Raw genomic sequence first — 22,452 nt, forward strand, 5'->3', positions numbered from 1 at the left:
AGCCACCTGAGTGTGACGATTTGGCTGGGTGTTTGGTGAAAAAAAAATAAGGCTCAGCATATTGTCAGGGACAATGTTAAAGAAAGCTAGAGAAGAAGGAGGAGAAAGAGAAGGAGGGGAAGGAGGAGAAGAAGGAGGAAGAGAAGAAGAGGAAGAAGGAGGAGAAGGAAAAGGAGAAGGAAAGGAGGAGGAGAGGAAGAAGAGGAAGGAGGAGAAGACTTAGATGAAGACTGTAACAAGTAGCTCAGTGAAAATGGTCGTTATAGAGTCATATTGGACTGAAGTGGCACAGTTTCATGGCTGGGAGGTGGAGCCATGAAGGTATTCCAATTCAACCCAGGGAACATGAGTTTTCCAGGGAGCCTAACTTCTCCTGTCAACCAGAGAATTTGTGGGAGACTATGTAAATTGGGTGGGAAATAGTCTATTATAGTATTTGATTTTCCCTTGTTACTTATTCCCATTAATGTATTAATAGAGAATGCATTGGACTGGGGTTGAGTCATATTTGCATAGCTATGATTATATTAAACATCCTACATTGAGCCTAGGATAGGAAGGGGATACAGGTTACATGGACCTCTACTAGTTGGTTTTTTTTTTTAAGGTGAAAAGTCTTAGGATCATATGGATGAGAGTAAACATTTATTAAGTGCCAAGCACTGGGCTAAGTAAGTACTTTTAAAAATGTTATCTCATTGATCCTCACAACAACCCCATGAGATGGGTGCTATCATTATCTCCATTTTGCAATTGAGGAAACTGAGACAAATAGAGGTTAAGTGATTGGCCTAGGGTCAACAAAGCTGGTATCTGAGGTCAGCTGGAGAAGTATCCCATATTTTACAGATGAAGAAATTTAGGACCTGGACTATAAGCTTTTTAAGGGAAAGGACTTCTTTATAAAGCATCAAATGCTGTCCCTTATATATAGTAAGCATTTAATACATGTAATGACTATAATAAATAACTGATATTTATATCAATCTTCAATTCAAAACACAGTTAATAATAAATTAGTCTTTCCCCTTTACCTATTGAAAACAACCATGTTGTCTCCTTTCTTCAGGTACTAAAACAAAGCATGGCATGTTGCCCTCTGCACAATCCTGCCTCTGTTCCATTAAACCAAACTTGTTCCCCTATTCAAGTAGTCTTTATTGTCTATACCACCCTCCATCCTCATAGGATCAGGTTTCCAGTTCGACCTCAGTTTCTTACTGCTCTTAATGACCCTGGGCAAATCCCTTGATCTTTCTGGCCTTGGTTTCTTCATAAACTGTTGTACCAGATAACTTGAAGTCCTTTCAAGCTTTGGCAATAATCCTAATGGCAAATCTGGAGAGGTTAAACGAGTAACCCTATCTTCTTCTGTTTTTGGACCCACTAGAAACAAATTCTTAGGCTGATAGAAATTAGAAGTAGAAGAGACTTTAGAAATAATTTATTCCAATACCCTCATCTTACAGATGGAGAAAATGAGTCCCAGAGAAGCAAAATAATTTAGGTCACATAGCTAGGGAGTAGCAGAGCCAAAATTGAAACCCATGCTTCCTAACTCCAAATCTACTGTCCTTTTTTTAACTCAGAGCCAAAACTGGTACATTACTAAGTGGGGGTATTACCTAGGGCATACAAAACTCAAGATCAGTAATTAAGATATATGGCCCACCAAGAAAATAGATGTCTTTAAAAGACAACTGATGAAATACATAAGATACCTGTTAAATATGAGTATTAGATTTACCATTTTTGTGTTTTCAGTTCACCTCCTTTGTGCTCACTGGAAACCTGAACGCTCCAGTGACAATGTGATACATGCTGATAGCAGCACTGGAGTCTGAAGATGTGGGTTTTTGTTCCAGTTCTTCTGAACCTTTTCAGGTGTGTCACTTTGCACCCCCAAGATTACCTTCCATTTTCACTGTATATCTAGGATGTACCTAGTTAATGATTTCCCCCATTAGAATGTGAGCTCCTTGAGGGCAGGGATTTTTCTCTTTTGGTCTTCCTTTGAATTCTGATTGTTTAGCACAGTGCCTGCTAAGTGTCATTTGATTGAATGAATGAAACCACCCAGAGCAATTATTTTGCCTCTGTATATCTTAGGTTCCTTACTGGAAAAGTAATATGGTTATTCTTTGGTACATACAATCCGATCAAATGAGAAGACTAAACTTTTTGAATTATTCTTAATGTAGCCAATAAACTGTGGAAGTCACCTGTTAGGGAAAAAAGGAAACTGTGATCCCCTCCTCCCTTAAAGGAGGTTACATTTATATAATAATAGCAAGCTTTTATAGAGAGTTGTAAAGTCTGCAAAATGTCTTACATACATTATCTCATTTGATCCTCATAGCAACTCTGTGAAGTAAGTACTACTATTATTATTCCCATTTTACAGGTAAAGAAACTGAGACTGAGGAAAGATAAAGTGATTATGGCACAGTCACACAGCTGTTAAATGTCAAATTCAGTCTTCCTGACTCCAAGTCCAGTGTTCTATCTACTGTGTCCTCTATCTGCTTCTAGCTAAATAATATTATATAAGCAAATGGATCAATAAATCAAGTCAGCAATCATTCATTAAGTACTTCCTATGTGCCAGTCACTATATTAAATCCTGAGAATACCAAAATAAGCACAAAGAAAGCCTGTCCTCGAGGAGCTTATATTCTAACGGAGGAAGACAACATAAAAAAGGAAGCTGAAATAGCAGGGAGAGAGGTACCCCAGGAAAAGCAAGGAGAGAAAGTCCAGAGCTTGGAGAGAAACAAAAATTTAACTGACCTGGGTGTTTTCCTTTAAATGGAGGTTCTGGGAGGAACTGGCCAACAAGAGGAAGGAGCCAAAGGGGAGGAGATCACTTTCAGAGTTAAAAATCCAGGGGGAGAGTGAACTTCTAGGATAGGGAGGCTTCTATGATAAGGCAGAAGAACTCCAGAGGGTCAGGAATACAGCCTGATTGGCTTCACAAATATCTGAAGAAATACTGATACATGATAAATTTTCAAGCCTTCTTATTTCACTTGGGGTAAATGGAGAAGGAATCCATGGAGATACGTCAGAAAATGTATGAACTTGGATGGGAAAAAAGTACATCTTTATTTTCACTAACATCTAACTGGAACTTAGCATTTCGTTCAATAAAAAATGTTTTTAAAACATGATTCTGTGAAAGGGTCCATCCATTAATCTCACCAGTCTGCCAAAGGGGTCCAAGACACTCCCAAAATTAAGAACTTCTGAGCTAGAGTATATAGTGACAAAGCATACCTTGGTCACCTTCTTCCTGGAACCTTACTCCAACCCAAGCCCCAAGCAGGAAGCCTAGAAAGATTACATAAATTATCCACAAGAGAAAGAGAGGGCTTTTTCTTTCTCAGCCAAGAAAGTACAGAAAAACCTCAGAGAACATATTATTCTACTGCACTGTTGATATGGCACAGGTTTTTCTCTTCATTATTAAATTTATTTTGAATATACAATATTTTGAAATTGCCTGATGAATCAGTTCATTTAAATGGATCTGTCCACTTGTATATAAAAACCATCTCCTTGGCTTCCTCTTCAACCCAAACATATTAAAACTTTTGGCCTTTTACACTTATTCTCAGTTTTTATCATCACTATTACATATGAACAGTAATATACACACATTTATGCACACACATGTACATGTGCATTTATATATACATATGTAGGTATATGTGTATATGAATATATATATATATAAAATGTAACCTACTTGGTTGTCAATGGAGTAAGAATGACTGAAATTCTTACAATTTAAAAAAAGTGAAGAAATTATTAATGCACGTGTATTTTTAATATCTGTTGTTCCATTTATAGAAAGTACTTCTTTTTTTAAAAAAGACTATTTTTTAAGAATGCAAATTTCAATTTCATCTCATGTCTTCCTAGCTGTCTTTTGTTCATAATGAAAAATCGATCAGACTCTTGCTACCCCACCCACAGTTCTACACCTCTTAGTCACCTTTCCAGACACCTTTACAATATTTTTCCTTTTCCCCAACAGATGGCATATTTTACATGTACCTTCTAGAACATCTTTCTGCCACAGCCGTCTCATCTCTATAGCTCTCACTGCCTAGGCCTCAGTGACAAGACTAAGTCCATTGATTTTTATAAAATATGTTCTTACTACGTCTCTGAAATATGCAGGTTTTCCTACATGCACTAAGAGCAAAAAATAAAAAAGTTCCATAAAATGGAAAAAATGATGTTATAACAGTTATTCATGTAAGTGTTCTCTGTTGTGAGATGCAGACAGAGGAAAAAAAACAAACTTTAAGCATCAACTTGCCAAGGATTCAGAATGAAAATAAATCTGTAGATATACTCACTTCAAAATGCAATTGCTTTCTGCACTCTGATGAATTTAAAAAACAAAAGAGCCAATTTATGATTTGTTCAGTTTGGCTCTACACAAATTTGCTCAGTTATACCTTAGGCTATTAGAAGATGGAATCAAAAGAGGTAAAACATGCTGTTGTGAGAAAGAAATAATAGTTTCCTCTTCCCCTCTCCACTAGCCCACCCTTGCCTCAGACAGATGTATGGGATTAACAAATTGTGGCACTTTATCACTGTTGATAAACTTTAGAGGAGTATTTTTTTAAACTGTTCATTATCTATCTATCTATCTATCTATCTATCTATCTATCTATCTATCTATCTATCTATCTATCTATCCATCCATCCATCCAATCATCCATCTTTTCTATCTATACACAAAGAGTGTATATTACCTTTTAAAAGTGATTACTATACAAACTTTTACCTTTGTATTATTGTAGTTAAACACTGGTGCCTTTTCCAGTCCTATCCCCCATTTCTCCCCAGTCCTTCCTCCAGAGGTTACCTTCCATTCATACTGGTTATATCTTAAATATCCATAGCTGTTTTTTTCTATGTTGAATCTTCCATTAGAAATGTAGCTCCACAAGACCAGGCACTGGTTTTGCTTTTTTTTTGAATTCTCAAAAGTTTTGCACAGTGCCTTGCACAGTGCCTAGCACAGAGTAAGTTGCTAATAAATTATTGTTGACTGATACAATAAATGATGTGATTACAGAAATTGTAATAGTATTTGCTTTATTTTTGCCAACAAAGTAATTTTAAAAGCACCAGGATTTTATTTTTGACATAGCAAAGGACATTTTCACTAGTAAGTGATAATCTACATTGCCAAAAACACTTGTTGAGTCAGAAATATGAAGGAAATATTTACCATTAAGGGAACAGAGAATTAGGGGAAGGGGGTGGAAATAAATGTGCTAGCTAAGATGCAATTTCTATGATTTATTTCTTAGTTCTTTTTCTTGCACACCTATTACATTCTGTAGGAATTTTTGTGATACATGAAACTGGTCTACAGTGCATCCTCTATAATAGGTAATATTTTCCATTATGAGGAAAAAAGCTATTTCACTCTCTCATTCAGACTGAGGGCAAGGGTAGTCATTGGATTCTTTATATTATAGTTGAGGTTTTTTGTTAAGGGAGAAAAAAAAGAATTAGTTCCTTGTATTGAGATCTAATAAATAGCTTTCAGGAAGGAATGACTCAAGTTTTGGATTTTTGCTCAAAGATGACTTAGGGTCCTTCAAGAGAGAAAAGATAGTTGCCACTGAGTTACAAGTCAGGCAGGGCAGTTATTGAGCAGTTTCACCTTCAGAATTCTGAGTGACCTGTTAATCTCACAACACAGAAGGGCAAAATGGAGATTTTACTAATAAAAATGGAAAGTACGGCCATTCATTCAGGCAGTTCCCATGTTTAACTGATCTGCATTTCTCTGCTCATTTCTGACTGTCGAATATAAAACCTGTATCTTGCTTCTTGGTTCCTTGGCTGGTTCATTTATTTGGCAGTTTCTACCAAGTCCAAACTGACAAAGGCCCCACTGACACATGTGAAGACAAGATTCTGCTTGCAAGTGTTGGGTTTAAAGATGTTGGCTCCAGGAATGTAGTTGGGACTGTCCATATGTATTTGTGAATATTTAATTTGATATGTCTGAAATTTCCTCTAATACAAAGTCTGATGTCCTTTACTCTAAACCTCACCTGAAATCTTTATTTTTCCCTTTACTTACAACAGTCCAAAGCATAAGAGAGAGAGAGAGAGAGAGAGAGAGAGAGAGAGAGACAGAGACAGAGACAGAGACAGAGACAGAGACAGAGACAGAGACAGAGAGAAAAGAAAAAAAAGAGGAGGAGAAGGAGGAAAGGCTAGAAGAATTAGGACAAATAAGACACTTTTGGAAATCACATGTTGAGTTTATCATATATTTTAAAAAGAAAAGTCTATCAAAATGAGATTCTCAGTTTCACATATACTTTTTTCCTTCTTATCTGCAGTGTTCGTGGAGGTCCATTGTCTAGAAAAGTAGTAGAGATGAAACGAAAGGGGCACTCTTTCTCCTAGGACACTTACCTAGGTCTGTGGTCTAGAAATGACTTTAGGGCTTCATGGGTCTTACTTTAGGTCCAGGGGAAAGCAGCAGAAGGGATCCCTAGATTTCCTTACTTCAGTTTCCTTCCAGGTTATCCAGACTGAGGTCAAAAATAAAGAAAATTTCAGAGATTCAAGGTAGACATTCTGCCCTGAAAGAAAGACTGTGCCCTTTTAGCTATAGTTCCAAGTACTAGCTCTCTCAGTCACCTGTGCACAGCCGATGTACACAGGAGGGTGAAGAACTACAACAAAATGCTGTATGACCCACCGTTCTAGCACAATGGATAGAATATTGAACCTAAGTACTTGAGTTCAAATCAGGCTTCCGATACTTAAGTTGGACAACAAACTTAACTACACTTAGGTCTGGCTCCGTTTCCTCAGCTTCAAAATAGAGATAATAACATTATTGTGAAGATCAAAGGGGATAATATATGTAAAGCATTCTGTAAGCCTTAACATGGTTATACTAATATTATTAGTGTTACATCACTCATTTATCATCTACTATATTTATTGCTAGTTTCTTTTAACACAGTATATTGGGTTTTAGTACTTTGTTTTTTCCCCAGTTACATGTAAAAACAATTTGTAACCTTCATTTTTTACCGTTTTGAGTTCCAAATTCGCTCCCCCCTCTTTCCTCTCCTCTATCATTATAAAAGCAAACAATCTGGTAAATGTTATACATTAACAGGGTAATAAGAATGCTGATCCATAATCGAAGGGCTTGGGCTTGAATGCTTGCTCTGACAATTGCTACTTGTGGAATTCTGAGTAATCATTTACCTAGTCTATAACTCAGTTTCCTATTTTGGGCCCTCCTGGCTTTGAGTGAATTTAGAATGAATGTCAATGGTTAACTGTTTCTCTTTGGAACCGGCAACCCAGAGGGTCTTCCCCTCTCAGCTTGATTTCTTGTTTTGTTTTGTTTTCTTTTTCATTAAAGGGGCCAACCCTTAACCCACTTCTTAAAAAGGAGAGGATTGTGTTTGCCCTTCGTTGTCAAAGAAGACCATGCCATTAGAGAAATGATGACATGACTTGCACTTGACTTTGTTTTGAGTGAGGGAGGGCTGTGCAGGTCACCAGCCTCACTTCTCCTCTAGAGCCATCTGAATCCAGTGACCTGATATTCCCCAGGATGACTGGAGATGACCCAGGATGCACTGGGAGACATTGGGCCCTTTAGGCCAAGGTCTTTGGAGGTACTCACTTAGGGTGAGCCCATTCATTGAATAGGACTGTTTAAGAGGTAGCCAGGGCATGGCCCCTCTAATGAGGTCAAGAAAAAGAAAGACATAGGACTGGGAGGGAAACAGCAGCAGCTACTATTGATAATCACTCTAAAGCCAGGAGGGTCCAGAAGAGCCCTTGGGCAGGGGCCCATTGGCATCCCAGCTTCAGAATATTGTAGGTTTAAGGTTTGGGGAAAGAATAAGACAGGACAGGGAGAGGAGAGGGGAGGGCAGGGGAGGAGAGGGGAGGGGAGAGGAAAGTAGTCAGTAAAACCCAAGTCAACTGGGCATCTTTTGGCCATCCAAATTTACCCTTCTGAGGAGAAGGAAGGGGAGGGGGGAGGCAGACAGGAGGGGAGGAGCTGAGTTACCCAGCTAGCTGGATCCCCATTCAGTCAGCTACATCTACTCACAGGTAAAGGCGAGGCCTATTCTTTGAATGGGCATTACCTCACTTTAAGTGAGCACCTGTAAAGGCCTTAGACTAAAAGGGCAAGGGTTTCCCAATTGCATCCTGAGTCATCTCCAGTCATCCTGATGAATATCTGGTCACTGGATCCAGATAGCTCAGAACGAGAAAGTGAGGTTGGTGACCTTGCACAGCCCTCCCTCACTCAAATCAAAGTCAATTGCAAGTCATGTCATTACTTCCCTGATGTCACGATCCTTTTAGAAAACGAAGTTCAAACACAATTCAGTTTCTTCATCGATACAGTAATGGGGATGATCTCAAAGGTCTCTTTCAATTCTAAATCTGTAATCCTATCATTATATAGATATACATATGTGTAAACACACACGCATACACACACACACACACACACACACACACACACACACACACACACACACACACACACACACACCCCTCTGATCTCCACAACTCAATTGTATCCTTTTTGAGTGGGATCACTGTTGGAACACTGGAAAGAACACTGGACTTGGAGTCAGGAAGACCTGAGTTTACTCCCTCTTCTCTCCAGAGATTGCCACTACTCTAGTGCTGGTCATCACCTCATGCCTTGATTACTATTAAAGGTTGCTGGTGGGTCTACCTGCCTCAAGTCACTCTCCACTCCAATCCATCCTCCATTCAGCCACTGAAGTGATTTTCCTAAAGCACAGGTCCCATTATGTCACACACAACCTCCTATTAAATAAATTTCAATGGCTTCTTATTGCCTCTAGGATCAAATACAAAATGTTCTATTCTACATTCAAAACCCTTTATAACCTATGCCCCTTCTCTCTTTCCGTCTTCTTATACCTTACTCCCCTACGTGCTCTTCCATCCAGTGACACTGTCTCCCTGGCTGTTCTATGAACAAGATACTCCATCTCCTGGCTCTGGGCATTTTCTCTGGCTGTTCTCCATGTCGTGAATTCCTCCTCCTCCTTGAATTCCTTCTTCTCCTCCTCCTACTTGACTACTGAACTCCTTGGCTTCTTTTAAGTCTCAATTAAAATCCCAACTTCTACAAGAAACCCCACTTCATTCCAGTACCTTCCCTCTGTAAATTATTTCCTACTTATTCAGTAGGTAGCATGCTTTGTATATATCTGTTTGCATGTTGTCTCCCTCACAGACTGTAAGCCCCCTGTGGGCAAGAACTGTCTTGTCTATTTTTGTGTCACCAGCATTGAGCACAGTGTCTAGCATATAGTATATATAATAAACACAGCACATATAATAAATACTTATTGACTGATTGAGTTTGAATCCTACCTCAGGCACTTAGTAGCAGCATGACCTTGGGCAAGTCACTTACTTAACCTCCCTTAGCTTCAGTTTCCTCATCTGTAAAACGGGGATAACAACAGCACCTATTTGGTAAGGATCAAATGAGACAATATATAAAGCATTTAAAAAATGTTAAAGCATTACACAAATGTTAGCTATTATTATTGAGGACGTGGGCCATTTGCTCTGCAACCTTAAAGTATTATAGAAATGCCAGCTATTAATATTATTATAATAATTCCTCGGGTACTTACCACACAGCCTCATACATACTTAATACTCAAAAAACTTTTGTCGATTGATTCCAAGCTAAAGACACTGTCAGGATTCCCCATTCCTCTTCCTTCCAAGCTAAAGACACTGTCAGGATTCCCCATTCCTCTTCCTTCCTAATTCGGTCTGGGGTTATGGGGTCCTTGCTGACGTCATGGACTTGGCTGTTGCCATGCACTTTCTTTCTTGTCACATGCACTAAGTTTACGACTGGGGAAAGGGGAGGGATCAACTTCTCTAATTTACCACTACCTGCCCCCCACTCCTCATATTAAGTGATAAGTGAAGTCATCTTACCTTTCACTCATACAGTGTATAAATAAATGAGGAGCAGCAGGCAAGTGGCACAGTCAATAGAGCACCAGTCCTGGAGTCAAGAGGACCTGAGTTCAAATCTGACCTTAGACACTTGACACTTACTTAGCTGTGTAACCTTGGACAAGTCACTTAACCCCAATTGCCTTGCCTTGCCCCTTCCAAAAAACAAATAAATAAATGAGGAGATTGTCCTATAAAAATCTGTCCTGACTATTCAGAAATACAGAATGACAGGACCATTTATTTCAAGGCCTATTTGAACAATAATGCCCTCAACATAACAGAAATCCATAACCTAAGGTTTAAAAACTAAAAAAAAAAATTATAACTATATAACAATTAGAGTATAATTGCCTTCTCTTGTTTTACATTTCATGCACTTATTCTAAGAAGGGATCCACAGACTACCTAAGAGGTCCGTAACACAAAAAAGGGAAGAACTCCTGCTTTACAACATACTTAATGGTCAACCATCCTTCTTTGAAGATTTCAAGTAAGGGAGAGCTCACAAGCTCCCCTGGCAGATTACTTCTGTTGTATATTCAATACTAGGCATCCTATTTTAGGAAAGGTACTGACAATATGGAAAATAATCAAATATGAGTCACCAGAATTATATTTCATAATACATTTATTAACATATATTATTTATTGGTTTAAAATGGATAGTCCACTTCTGATACATAATTCTAGCCATCTACTCCTGTCCTTCTAGGTATTTAGTAGATACTAAATTTTTGCTGCTTACAGTTTCTACCATTTCACTGCATGATCTCCATCACTCAGTAAGTTCTCTTACTTTGTCACTGTTCCTCCCATCCTTGCAATAGCATACATAGATGTATGTTAACACCTACGCAGATGATAGACTGGGCTTCAAGGGAGTTATTATCATGAACTATATATTGTTTAACATACATACTACTCAATAAACATTTGCCAAGGCTAATCAATTTTATCTTTGCAATATCTCTGGAATACCTCCCCTTCTTTCCTCTGACAAAGCTACACTGTGGTGTAAGCCCTCATCACCTCATGCCTGGATTATTGCAATAGCCTGTTGATGGTCTCTCCCCGCTCTAATCCATCCTCCATTCAGCCGCCAAAATGATTTTACTAAAGTAAGGGTGTGATCATGTCACCCCTGCCAACTCCAGGATCAAATACAAAATGTTCAGCTTGGTATTCAAAGCCTTCCGTAACCTAGCCCTCTCCTATCTTTCCAGTCTTCTCATACCTTAATCCTCAACAGTTACTCTTTGATCCAGTGAAACTGGCTACCTGTCAGTTTCATAAAAAAGATACTACATCTGGCTTTTCCCCAAGGTTTGGAATGTTCTCCCTCCTCTTTTTTATCTACTACCTTATCTGACTTCCTTTAAGTCCCAACAAAAATCTCATCTCCTGGAAGCTCCTGACCTCTTAATCAAGTCCTACTTATCCTGTATATAGGGTGTTTGTACATATTGTTTGCTTGTTGTCTCCCCTGTTAGATAATAAGTTATTTGAGGAAAGGGACTATCTTTTGCCTCTTTTTTTGTATCCCCAGCACTTAGGTACTTAATAAAGGTTTAATGACTGTTTCTAAGCTGAGGGGACAAGCAAAGACAAAAGTTACAGAGTGACAGATTTTGGTCCAACATAAAGAAAAAACTTTTTAACAATCAAACTTCTCTAAATGTGGGAAGTGATGCTTTAGTATGTACCAGGTTCTCCATCACTGGGGGTCTTTCAACAAAGGCTTGGATGACATCTTATTCATATGTCCTTAATAGGTTGGCAGGTCAGCTAGGTGGAGAAGTGGATAGAATACTGAGCTTGAAGTCAGGAGAATCTGAGTTCAAATCTGATCTTAGAAACTTACTAGACATGTGACCCTGGGCAAGTCACTTCACCCTGTTTCCCTCAGTTTCCTCATCTATAAAATGAGCTAGAGAAAGCAACAGCAACCCATTCCAATATCTTTGCCAAGAAAACCCCAAATGGTATCATGAAGAGTCAGACACAACTGAAATCAATGAAATCAATAACAAAAAGAGGCTGGCCTCTTAGACAGCATCTGTGTTCTCTTATCAGTGCTAAGATCGTATGATACTACTTTCCGTCTTATTCTACTACCCAAACCAGAGAACTGGGGCCATAGGAGATGCAGTCCCAACCAAACTACTCACAATTCCCTGAATATATACTCTCTCCACAATTCCTACACCCATGCCTTTCTTCACACTCACCCCACCACCGATTCCAGGCCTCCTCCTCTACCATAAACATCTTCATCTGATGAAATTCTACTGGTCCTTTGGGCTCAAATGGTACATCCTCCAAGAATTTTTTTCTAATTTCTTTCCCTCTATCAAAAGTGATCTTTCAGGGCTTATATGACTTCACAGATCCAGGACCATTTAAATTCTGGGTGGTTATGGTAGTTGCCTATTGCCACCTCCTCAAAAAGGAGACACAGACAGCTTTACTCTTTACGAAGCAATTTAATCAATCCACTACTCTGAACCCTTATTCTAACTGATAATTAAACCTCTAGTTAACACTCCAACCCTAGTCCTGACTTTTCCTAATTCTGATTTTGGCCAACTCCCTCCCTCACTTCTCATCCTAACCCTCCCTACAAGCACAATGGTTCTGATTGACCTAAAACTAGGCACTCGTGAATATTCCCTGCTAATCAGGTCTTCTCTCTCATAGGCCTGGTTCTTACTTAGTGCTCTCCTCACCTCAACTGTTCAATTGCCTATTTCCTTCAGGACTTTACATTTCACTGAGGCCTGGACTAACGGATTCTTTTCCATTGTTTTAGTATCCTCTGTCATGCAACAGCTGTCACTTAAATGTCTTTAGCTGTACTACACCTGCCCCAGGTTTTCCACTGATCCCACTTTGTCACCTCAATATAAATACCATTTTAAGTACTTAGAAAATGCTTGAGCTGATACATCCTCACCAAGCTCAACTACAACTTTATCTCTCTCACGCACTCATATTTTACTTTGTATTCAAGCTGTGTACATGCCTTATTTGCAGAAATAGATTATAAACTCCTTGAAGGGAATGTTTATGTCTTGTTTACCTTTGTATCTCTGTTAGTGTCTAGCACATTATCTTGAGCATGGGAGATTCTCCTTAAATATTCCCTGAGTGGATAAGTAAATCATTATTCATTGATCATAATTCATTATTCATAAGAAGTCATCTGGACTGACAAGTAATTAGAAAGCGATCCTCATATATCTCTCCTGTCCTAATTAGGGCATGGTTCCCTTATAGACCTTTCACCTCTTTATGACTACAATCAATAATTGTGAACCCTGAGCCACCTAATCCCAGAAAACAAGATAAAAATAAGGTAAGGAGTATTTGGTTAGCATCCAATCTGATTTAGCCCACTAGTGTTACTCTTGAAGACTTCCCAGGTAGTTGACCCAATTTGTTTGCCTGGTTCCAGTGTGACTTACCTACTGCAACAAAATGACATCTGTGGGCTTGAGTCCTTGTCTACCTGAACCTATAGTACCAGACATTGATCTTGATCAGCTAAATTCCCAGGCCTGGGCTGGCCACTCCCTATCAAACTGCTGCTTTATGGCCCAGGGTGAAGGTAAGCCTTCAAAAATACTTTCACAGATGACTCTTTGCCCTTTAGAGTCTGATCACACCTAATCACTTTCTCTTTGCCTTCTTTTGTTTGACTAATTTCTGAGAGACTAGGAGCTAGCAAAACAAAAAAGTTAGGGAGGTGCAATGAATATTGCCCAAGGAGAAGCAGAGGCAAACAAAAATCTGCAATCATTTAGAATTTAATTCAATAGATACCACTGAGTTGGGTTGGGTTCCTCTACTACAGACCTTCTCAAGATGTGTTAACTCTCTGGCAAATTCCTTAGAACTGGAAAGTCTTTAAATTTCGGACTGGGACTGTTAACTAAAGCTAGTTCATAGTGGTTCAACCAGAAACTTGGCCAGAAGTGATATATTTTTTTAATTTTTAAATTTTTGGTAGTAGCAACTCATGAAACTGTCTACTAAGGTAACGGACGGCTTGGAATCTATACAGTATTGGAGGAGGGTATACTCACATTGTTGAAATTAGGATGTTTTGGGTTTTTTAAGGTTGAAAGTACTGAAGAATATAATTTAAATCACAAATGTAATGTATAGATTACATGAAAGTGAAATTCTTTATATTGTTATACCTAAAAACAACGAATACAACAGTTCCAACTAATAAACTTCATCTCCATAATTTTTTTTTTAGTTATTTTGTTATTATTTAGTCACTGAAATGACTAAAAAATGGACTCTCCATGACCCCACTTTGGGGTTTTGTCTGAAGAGATACTGGAGTGGTCTGCTATTTCCTTCTTTAGTTCATTTTACATATGAGGAACTGAGGCAAATACAGTTAAGTGACTTGCCTAGAGTGACACAACTACTAAATTTCTAAGACCACATTTGAACTCAGGTCCTCCTGACAATAGGCCCAGCATTCTATCTACTTCACCACCTTCTGCCCTTTCATCTATATAGATAAGAGCCATGCCCCCCAAAAAAGGAAAATCTATAATTAAAGCGTAAATATGACCATGTCACTCCCCTTGTCAAGAATCTTTAGTGGCTCCCTATTGTCTCTAGAATATTACAAGCTCCTCACTCTGGCATTTAAAACCCTATGGAGGAAAAGCAGTGAACTTAGAATTATAAGACATGTCATGTCACCTCTTTTGGCTCACTTTCCTCATTTGTAAATTTGCTGTTCTCATAACTGTATATTCCCTTCCTATCGATTACGACTACGCAAGGAATGAACATGCTTGGAACATACTTCTTTTCCCCCTGCCATCTTAGAATCCTTAGCTTACTTCAAGGTTCGGATCAGGTCATCTGGCACATAGTAAGTGCTTAATAAATACTTGCTTATTCCAGAAGTCTTATTATTAAAGGAAATCCTTCCTGATACCCCTAGCCCTCTGATTGCTCAAAGTACCTCATGTATTTACTTGCCTATCCATTAATATCCAGCATTCCCTATTCCCCTTAGAATGTAAGTTTCTTGAGGGCAGAGGTAGCTCATTGTTCTTGTCTTTGTCCCCCAGGGCCTTGCATATAGTAGGTTCTTCATAAATACTTGAAAATGTATTTCAAGGGGGCGGCGAGTTTTGAGAAGTTCAGTTCATAGTGGGAGGGAGAGGGAATCAAAAGCTGAACTCCAATGTAACAAGTAACCAGGGCATCTCTAGGGGCAAATGAACAGACATGGTAAATTAATCAAGGGATGAGATCTAAATTTATAGCCCATGAAGTGAGAGTTGGGGTGGGGGATTCTATCCAAGGTACAATCAGAAAAAACAACTTAAAAGGAGTAGATCAAAAGTAGATCTGAGTCTGAGTTTCCAAGGTGAGCTAATCAATAATAATTCATAAGAATTATAATTAGCATTGGTATAGCATTTTAAGGTTTACAAAGCACTTTGCAAATGCCTTATTTTATCCTCACAATAACCTTGGGAGGCAGATGCTATTATTATGCCCTTTAACAGATGAGGAAACTGAGGCAGACAGAGGTTAAATGCCTTGCCTAGAGTCACACAGTTACTAAGGATCTGAGACCAGATTTGAACTTATGTCTTCAAGTCTGACCCTCTAAATAGCAAGCCACCTAATTGCTTCCAGTGAACTAGATTAAGTAGTGATGAAATAATTCTAAAAGCCAGTGTCAATCATGTGCTCTGACTCAGCCCTTTCCCATAAGAACTTCCTAATTATTCTTGGACAATGTCCATCAGACATACTCTTCCCCCATCACTCTCTCACATGCAGCGACCAGTTGTTAGTAACTCTTCAAGACAAGGGAAAAGAAAGGGAATAGACATTTATGTAATATCTACAATGTGCCATGCATTGTGCTAAGTGCTTTTTATTAATATTATCTCATTTGATCCCCACAATAACCCTGTGAGGTAGAGCCTATCATGATTCCCATTTTACAGATAAGGTAAGCAGGGATTAAGTTATTTACCCAAGATCACACAGCTAGTAAGTATCTGAGGTTGGATTTGAATTGAAGTCTTTCTAAGACAAGCACATCAGATTTTGATGTGGGAATTTCTTCCATGAATAAAGATTATATTTATCTATAAAATAATGTTAAAGTAGTCAGTCCAGTAATCAAGCAGCAAATTGAGGGGCATTTATTAAGTCTGGGCTATGTGCCTGACACTGCCCTAGGCTCTAGGGCAAGAGTGGGGAACTTGCAGCTTCAAAGGTCATATGTGGTCCTCTAGGTCCTCAAGTGCAGCCTTTTAAGTGAATCCAAACTTCACAGAACAAATCTCCTTAATAAAAGGATTTGTTCTGTAAAATTTAGACTCAGTCAAAAGGTCTCAAAAGTACTCAAGGACCGCCACATGTGGCTTTAAGGCCATAGGTTCCCCACCCCTGCAAGAATACGAAGACAAAAACAGAATATTCCCTTATGTCCAGGTCATAAATTCTGTTCAGGGATGGAGATGTGTGACAACATGGAAAGAATACTAGACTTGGAGTCAGGTGACCTGGGTTCAAGTCCTGACTTCAATACTTACTAGTCTTGTGACTTTGGGTAAGTCAAGTAATCTTGTAAACATCAGTTCCTTTCTCTCTTAAATTGGGTTAGTAATACTTGTGCTATCTGAGTCAAGAGGATTCTTAATGAGGAAAGTTCTTTGAAAACTACATAATAAAAATGTTTATTATTTGCTTATTAGTATTGTCATTTTATCATTCCCCCCACTATTTTCAGCCCACTTTACACACAGACACCCACACGTGTGTACACACAGACACACACATACATATACACACACACACAATGGCAGACACACCACTGCTTGAAGCCCTCAGATCATTGTAGCTCAAGAAAAGAAACATGAGGAATGCTTCCTTTTTGGAGAACAATGCTGCAAAACCCAAAACCAAATAAAAACACCCCACCTAAAATATGAGCAGTGTGCCCTCCAATTTTGTCACTGTGTTCAGCACAAGTGCTGGAATGAACATCTGTGGTGTAAAAATTGAGCCCATTAGTTCCTGCTGCTTGTTAGCGTATTTTAATGCTGTGATCACAGCTTTCTATTTCCATCAAGGTGCTACTAAGTGCCAGACTCTGGATTCACACACCGCGTCATTATTGTCCCCAGTGAACAGAACACACAGCAATACTGGGGACTGGGGTTACCAGGTAATTAGAGAGGGGAAAGAGAGAAACAGGAAGAATGAACAGTTTGACACTAAATGATGAAGAGATAGATCCCTTCTACAAGGAAAGCTTCTAATTTCAGCATGCATGAGTCAATATACTATTGCTTAATGAACACCTTTCTCCAGTCTGCAAAATAACCACATTGTGCACAAAGAAACACCTTTTCCTGGATAAGTGCTTCATTCAATATTTGTCTCCTAAAAGCTCATGATGGTGGTGAAACAGCATCACAGAATCACATAGATTGATATATCTGGTCACAGAACTGCAGAAGTAAAAGGGACCTGAGGGGTCATCTAGTCCCCTGGAGTAGACAATACAAGAACTCTGTACCAACAATTCTTAGTGGGGTGGTCAGGAAATGTCTCCTCATTTTACAAATGCAGAAATGGAGTCCCGGAGTTTGCTTGATAGCTGCTAAGGCCGACTCTCCATTTTATTTCATTTTCTTGATGCAAGCAAACAATTTGATTCGTTGGGTCAATGACATGCTTGAATTTTCAGTCTGTATGTACAATGGTGGAGTTGTATACTCTCCCACTTTTAGACCAGCTTTCAAGAAGACTATGTCATGTATTCAAGAAGCCTTCTCTTTTGATGAAAACTCAAACATGGCGGGAACTTCCTAAGCAGTAGTTATACTCATGTGTACAATATTATTTTAAATTTTATAAAGTTTTGAATAATCTTGTAAATAAGAATTTTTTTGCCAGTATATTATTTTTTTCTACTTTTATAACAAGCCTGCTCATTTCTAGATAGATTCACAAAAAACAAAACAAATAAAATCAGCTCAAGTCAACATTCTTTCCTGTTTGCTTGGTACAAATTATTCCATATTCCAGGTGAGCAATACCTTCTTTTGAAGAAAATTCTGGAATATGAGCTTTTATTCAATACTATAACAAATTCTAGTTCTCCATTTTCCAGCCCCTATAAATAAACAAACATTCTCATCATCTATGACTGTCATTCATTCAATAAATGTGCATTTATTGCCTATAGTTTCAAGATACCATGTTAGAAGCTATAAAATGGATGAAAATGATAGTTTCTTCCCTCAAGGGGCTTATTATCTAACAGAGGATATATATATATGACAAGACAACATATAATAAGAGCAAAGGAGAGCTATAGGTAAGTATTATAAGAAAAATTTGAAGAGGAAGAGATTTTTTTTAAGCTAGGGGGATGGATACAACCAGAGAACACTTCCTGGAGAAGGTGGTACCTGAGCTGGGATATAAAGAGAAAGATTTCACAGGGGGAAGGCAAATTGGCATGCACATCTATCTTGTCCAGCTCGAAGTTGATTTCTGTATCTGTACTTTTTCCTTCTCTCCAATCTTAAAGGAAAAGTCTTCCTTTCACTATTTCAATCTAGGATCACAATTTCATATGAGACCTCGCTGCTTCTTAATTATCACCCTTTTCTCTAGTATCTTCATTCTGCTTTCAAACATATGAGATCACAGGATTCTCTATGTAGAAAAATCCTTTGCCAGGGCCTGCTCCATTCCCTGGCTACTTTTCAAAGTCTGTCTGTTTCAATGCCAAGTTTGTCAATTGATAGAACAGAGGCACAGAAAGACTACTAGAGTAGGAGACAGGAGACCTGGGTTCTTTTCCCAGATTTGCTACTGATGATCTGTGTGACTTGTAGAAGGGAAATAGTATGGGATTTGGAGACAGAAGACCTGAGTTCCAGATGCAGCTCTATCACTTACTATTACCAGTTGTGAATTTGGTGAACCCTTTACTTCTCTGGGTCTCAGTTTCCATATGTGCTAAATCAAAGGGTTGAAAAAGATCACTTCTATGATTGCTTCAAGCTCCAAAACACTACTCTATCCTTAAACATTATTATCAGTGGCTCCCCTGAAACACACAGGAGAAAGAACAAACTACTTTGCCTGGCATTTAAGGTCTTTCATAATCTCACTCAACCTACCATTCTCCTCTCTTATCTCTCTACTCTGCAACATAATTCCTCCATTCCCATCCAATTAATCCATTCTATGACTCCGAAGCACATTATATATAATACACACACACACACACACATTAATATAGAGAAGAAGAAAAGAAAGAAATGGGAGGAGGAAGAAGAGAAGGAGGAGAAAGAGACATTTATGTAGCACTTTGAAGTTTGCAAAGTATTTTACCTGCATAATTATCCCATTTGATAATAAAGTGGCCTTTGGTCTGGCCACTCCCCCATCTAAAATGTCCCTTCCCCTCCTTTCGGCACACTGAAATTCTACTTATCCCTTGAGGTCCAACTTAAATCCAACCTCCTCCATAATTCTTTCCCTGACCTACCATATCTAGAAATGATCTTTCTTTCCCTTTTCTGAAGTCCTACAGCATTTACTGTCTGGCATTTCCACACTGTCACATTTGCTAATTACCCTTTCACATATATCCTTTCCTTCCCCCAATTAGATTGTTAGCTCCCAGAAGGCAGAGATGATATCTTATTTATTTTTGTATCCCCCATAGTGCTGAGCATAATGCCTCATCACAGAGTAGTTATTTATTAAATGTCTGAAGGACACAATGGGCAACAACATATTCACAAAGGAAGTGATTTACTTACAAAATACACTTGCGGGTGGCATTTTAAAAGACGAAATTCACTGATATTTATTGTATAGATTTCAGCAAGTAGCTACATCAAATACAATTCCCCTGCACTCCCCTTATCCCCAGCACACACATTCACTCAACCCTTCTATTCTAGTTTTAAGAATAGAAGTCATTTGCAAGGAAAAAGCTTTTTGAAATTTTCTGTAAAATAAATAAAGACTAAAACGTTATTTCTCAGAAGAGACTGAATGCACTGCTTACCAGCTCCTGTGAGTTTCAGATTAAAAATGCCATAATATGAAAAGCAGACACTGAACAGAAAGAGGACGTGTGAGTAAGCAGCCGCTGGTTTATGAGAGCCCTGCCAGGGGAATTTTTAGTATTATGCACTAGTAGATTTGGGCAAGTGAGAGACCATCTTGGCTTCACTTTCAGCCTTTTCAGTAGGGATTGGCATTTGACAATTCTGCTTCATTTCAGCCACTCTCTGTGCTATAGATAAACTAAGATGTTTTTATATTCTAAGCATACATAAAAGAAACAAAAAAAATGGGGAGGGGGTGTCCCTCAGTTGGGCATTTTTTCTTGCTCCCCTTTCTTGGAATATTTAGAGCTTTAAGTTAAGTTATAAAATGCAAACAACTGTGCTTGACTGACTCAAATACCCCCACTCAGCTAGCAGTGACAGCCGAGCCTTAGCCTCAAGCTGTCACGATGCTTTATACCAAATTTCTACTTGAGAGAGATTGGGTCCTATATAACGTGACTGTATCTTTCAGATAAGAGCTAGAGAAAAGGTTCATCCTCTTTGAAAGCATTTGTCAACATGGCTGAAAACATCATGCTAAAAAGCATGGGAGCAAGCACACAGCCCTGTTTCACTCCATTGGTGACTATGAAGACATGAGAGCATTGTCCATTATCTAGAACCCGGGCAAACATGCCATCATGAAACTGACGCACAATATTGATGAACTTTTTCAGGCAGCCAAATTCTGACATAATTTTCCATAAGCCCTCATGACTAACAGTGTCAAAGGCCTTGGCGAGATCTACAAACATTGTGTACAGACCTCTATTCTGCTCCTAGCATTTCTCCTGGAGTTATCGACTGTTCCTTGGCCCTTTCTGAAGCCACACTGGCTCTCAGGTATATGAGATGAACACGGCCTCAAGGCCAACTACCGTACTGAAGGCAAGTTCTTCAATCTGAAAAGGCTACAAGCCAAGACCAAAGTGGAGGGAGTGTTGGTACATGATCTTTTGTTTGCAGATGCTTGTTCACTCAATGAAGCCTCTGAAGCTGAGATGCAACAAAGTACTGATCAATTCTCTGGTGCCTGTGCTAATTTTGGCCTAATAATTAACACCAAGAAAATACAGGTGCTCCATCAGCCACCACCACACCATCCATACATGGAACCATCAGTTACAACAAATGGAGAAGTTTTGAATGCTGTAGATAAGTTCACTTATCTTGGTAGTGTACTTTCCAAGGACGTACACACTGACAAAGAGGTTGAAGCACGCATAGCCAGAGCTAGCTCAGTGTTTGGGAGGCTCTGAAGAAAAGTTTGGGACAGAAGAGATATTAGACTGACTACCAAACTGAAGGTCTATAGAGCCATTGTGCTGACCTTATTGTTGTATGCTTGTGAAACATGGACAGTCTACCAGTGCCATGTCAAGAAACTGAATTGCTTCCCTTTGAACTATCTTAGGAAGATTCAGAGGATGACCTGGCAGGATAAGATACTAGACACTAAAGTCCCTGCTTGAGCTGAACTGCCAAGTATTCAAACTATGCTTCAGAGAATGCAACTCCAATGGGCTGGCCACAATGTTCGAATGCAAAATGTACGTTTGGCAAAAAGACTATTTTATGGGGAACTCACATGGGGCAGGCAATCACATGTGGCCAGAAGAAGAGATACAAGGACACTCTCAAGGTTTCTCTCAAGAACTTTGGATTTGACTGTGCAACATGGGAGACACTGGCACAGGACTGCTCGATCATGGTGTGCCCCCATCAGAAAGGGTGCTGAGCTCTTTGAGCAAAGCAGAATTGAGACAGCAAAAAGTAAACACAGGACACACAAATTTGGGATATGCACCTCAAATATTTACATGGGACTATCTGTGCCCAACCTGCAGTAGAGCATTTCGAGCTTGTATTAGTCTGATCATCTAGTCGGACACACTGAAATTTCACTTTATGTCATTTTGGTTCTCTTTGAAGACAAAGGACAACAACCAACCAACCGGAGAAAAGATACTAGTAACTTGTCCTGGGGTTTCTGCCAAGTTTCTAAGAACCAACTGGATGAAGAGGACAGAACAAAAAATAAAAAACACCTCTAACTCCCTTTAATATGCAAAGGTCCTTTAGTTCTGTGTATGCCAGCATGGATTTTAACAGTGGACTTCTCCTTGACATAGAGTGGGATTAAATGGACCACTGGAAATGGGGTAGATAAGAAAAATTTGGCAGGAGGGGAGTAGAACCTCCATGACAATAACTCACATTGAGTCAGGGACCATGCTCTACTTGAAGTTTTGTA

General features: G+C 38.9%; 1 protein-coding gene across 10 annotated transcripts in view; it reads right to left on the minus strand.

Moving 5' to 3' along the window:
* Positions 1-22,452, minus strand: part of LDLRAD4 (low density lipoprotein receptor class A domain containing 4) — a 587,101-nt gene that overhangs the window by 234,551 nt on the left and 330,098 nt on the right. The gene's annotated exons all lie outside the window — the stretch shown is intronic.

This window comes from Notamacropus eugenii, chromosome 4, assembly GCF_028372415.1.
Source record: "Notamacropus eugenii isolate mMacEug1 chromosome 4, mMacEug1.pri_v2, whole genome shotgun sequence".
Taxonomy (NCBI): domain Eukaryota; kingdom Metazoa; phylum Chordata; class Mammalia; order Diprotodontia; family Macropodidae; genus Notamacropus; species Notamacropus eugenii.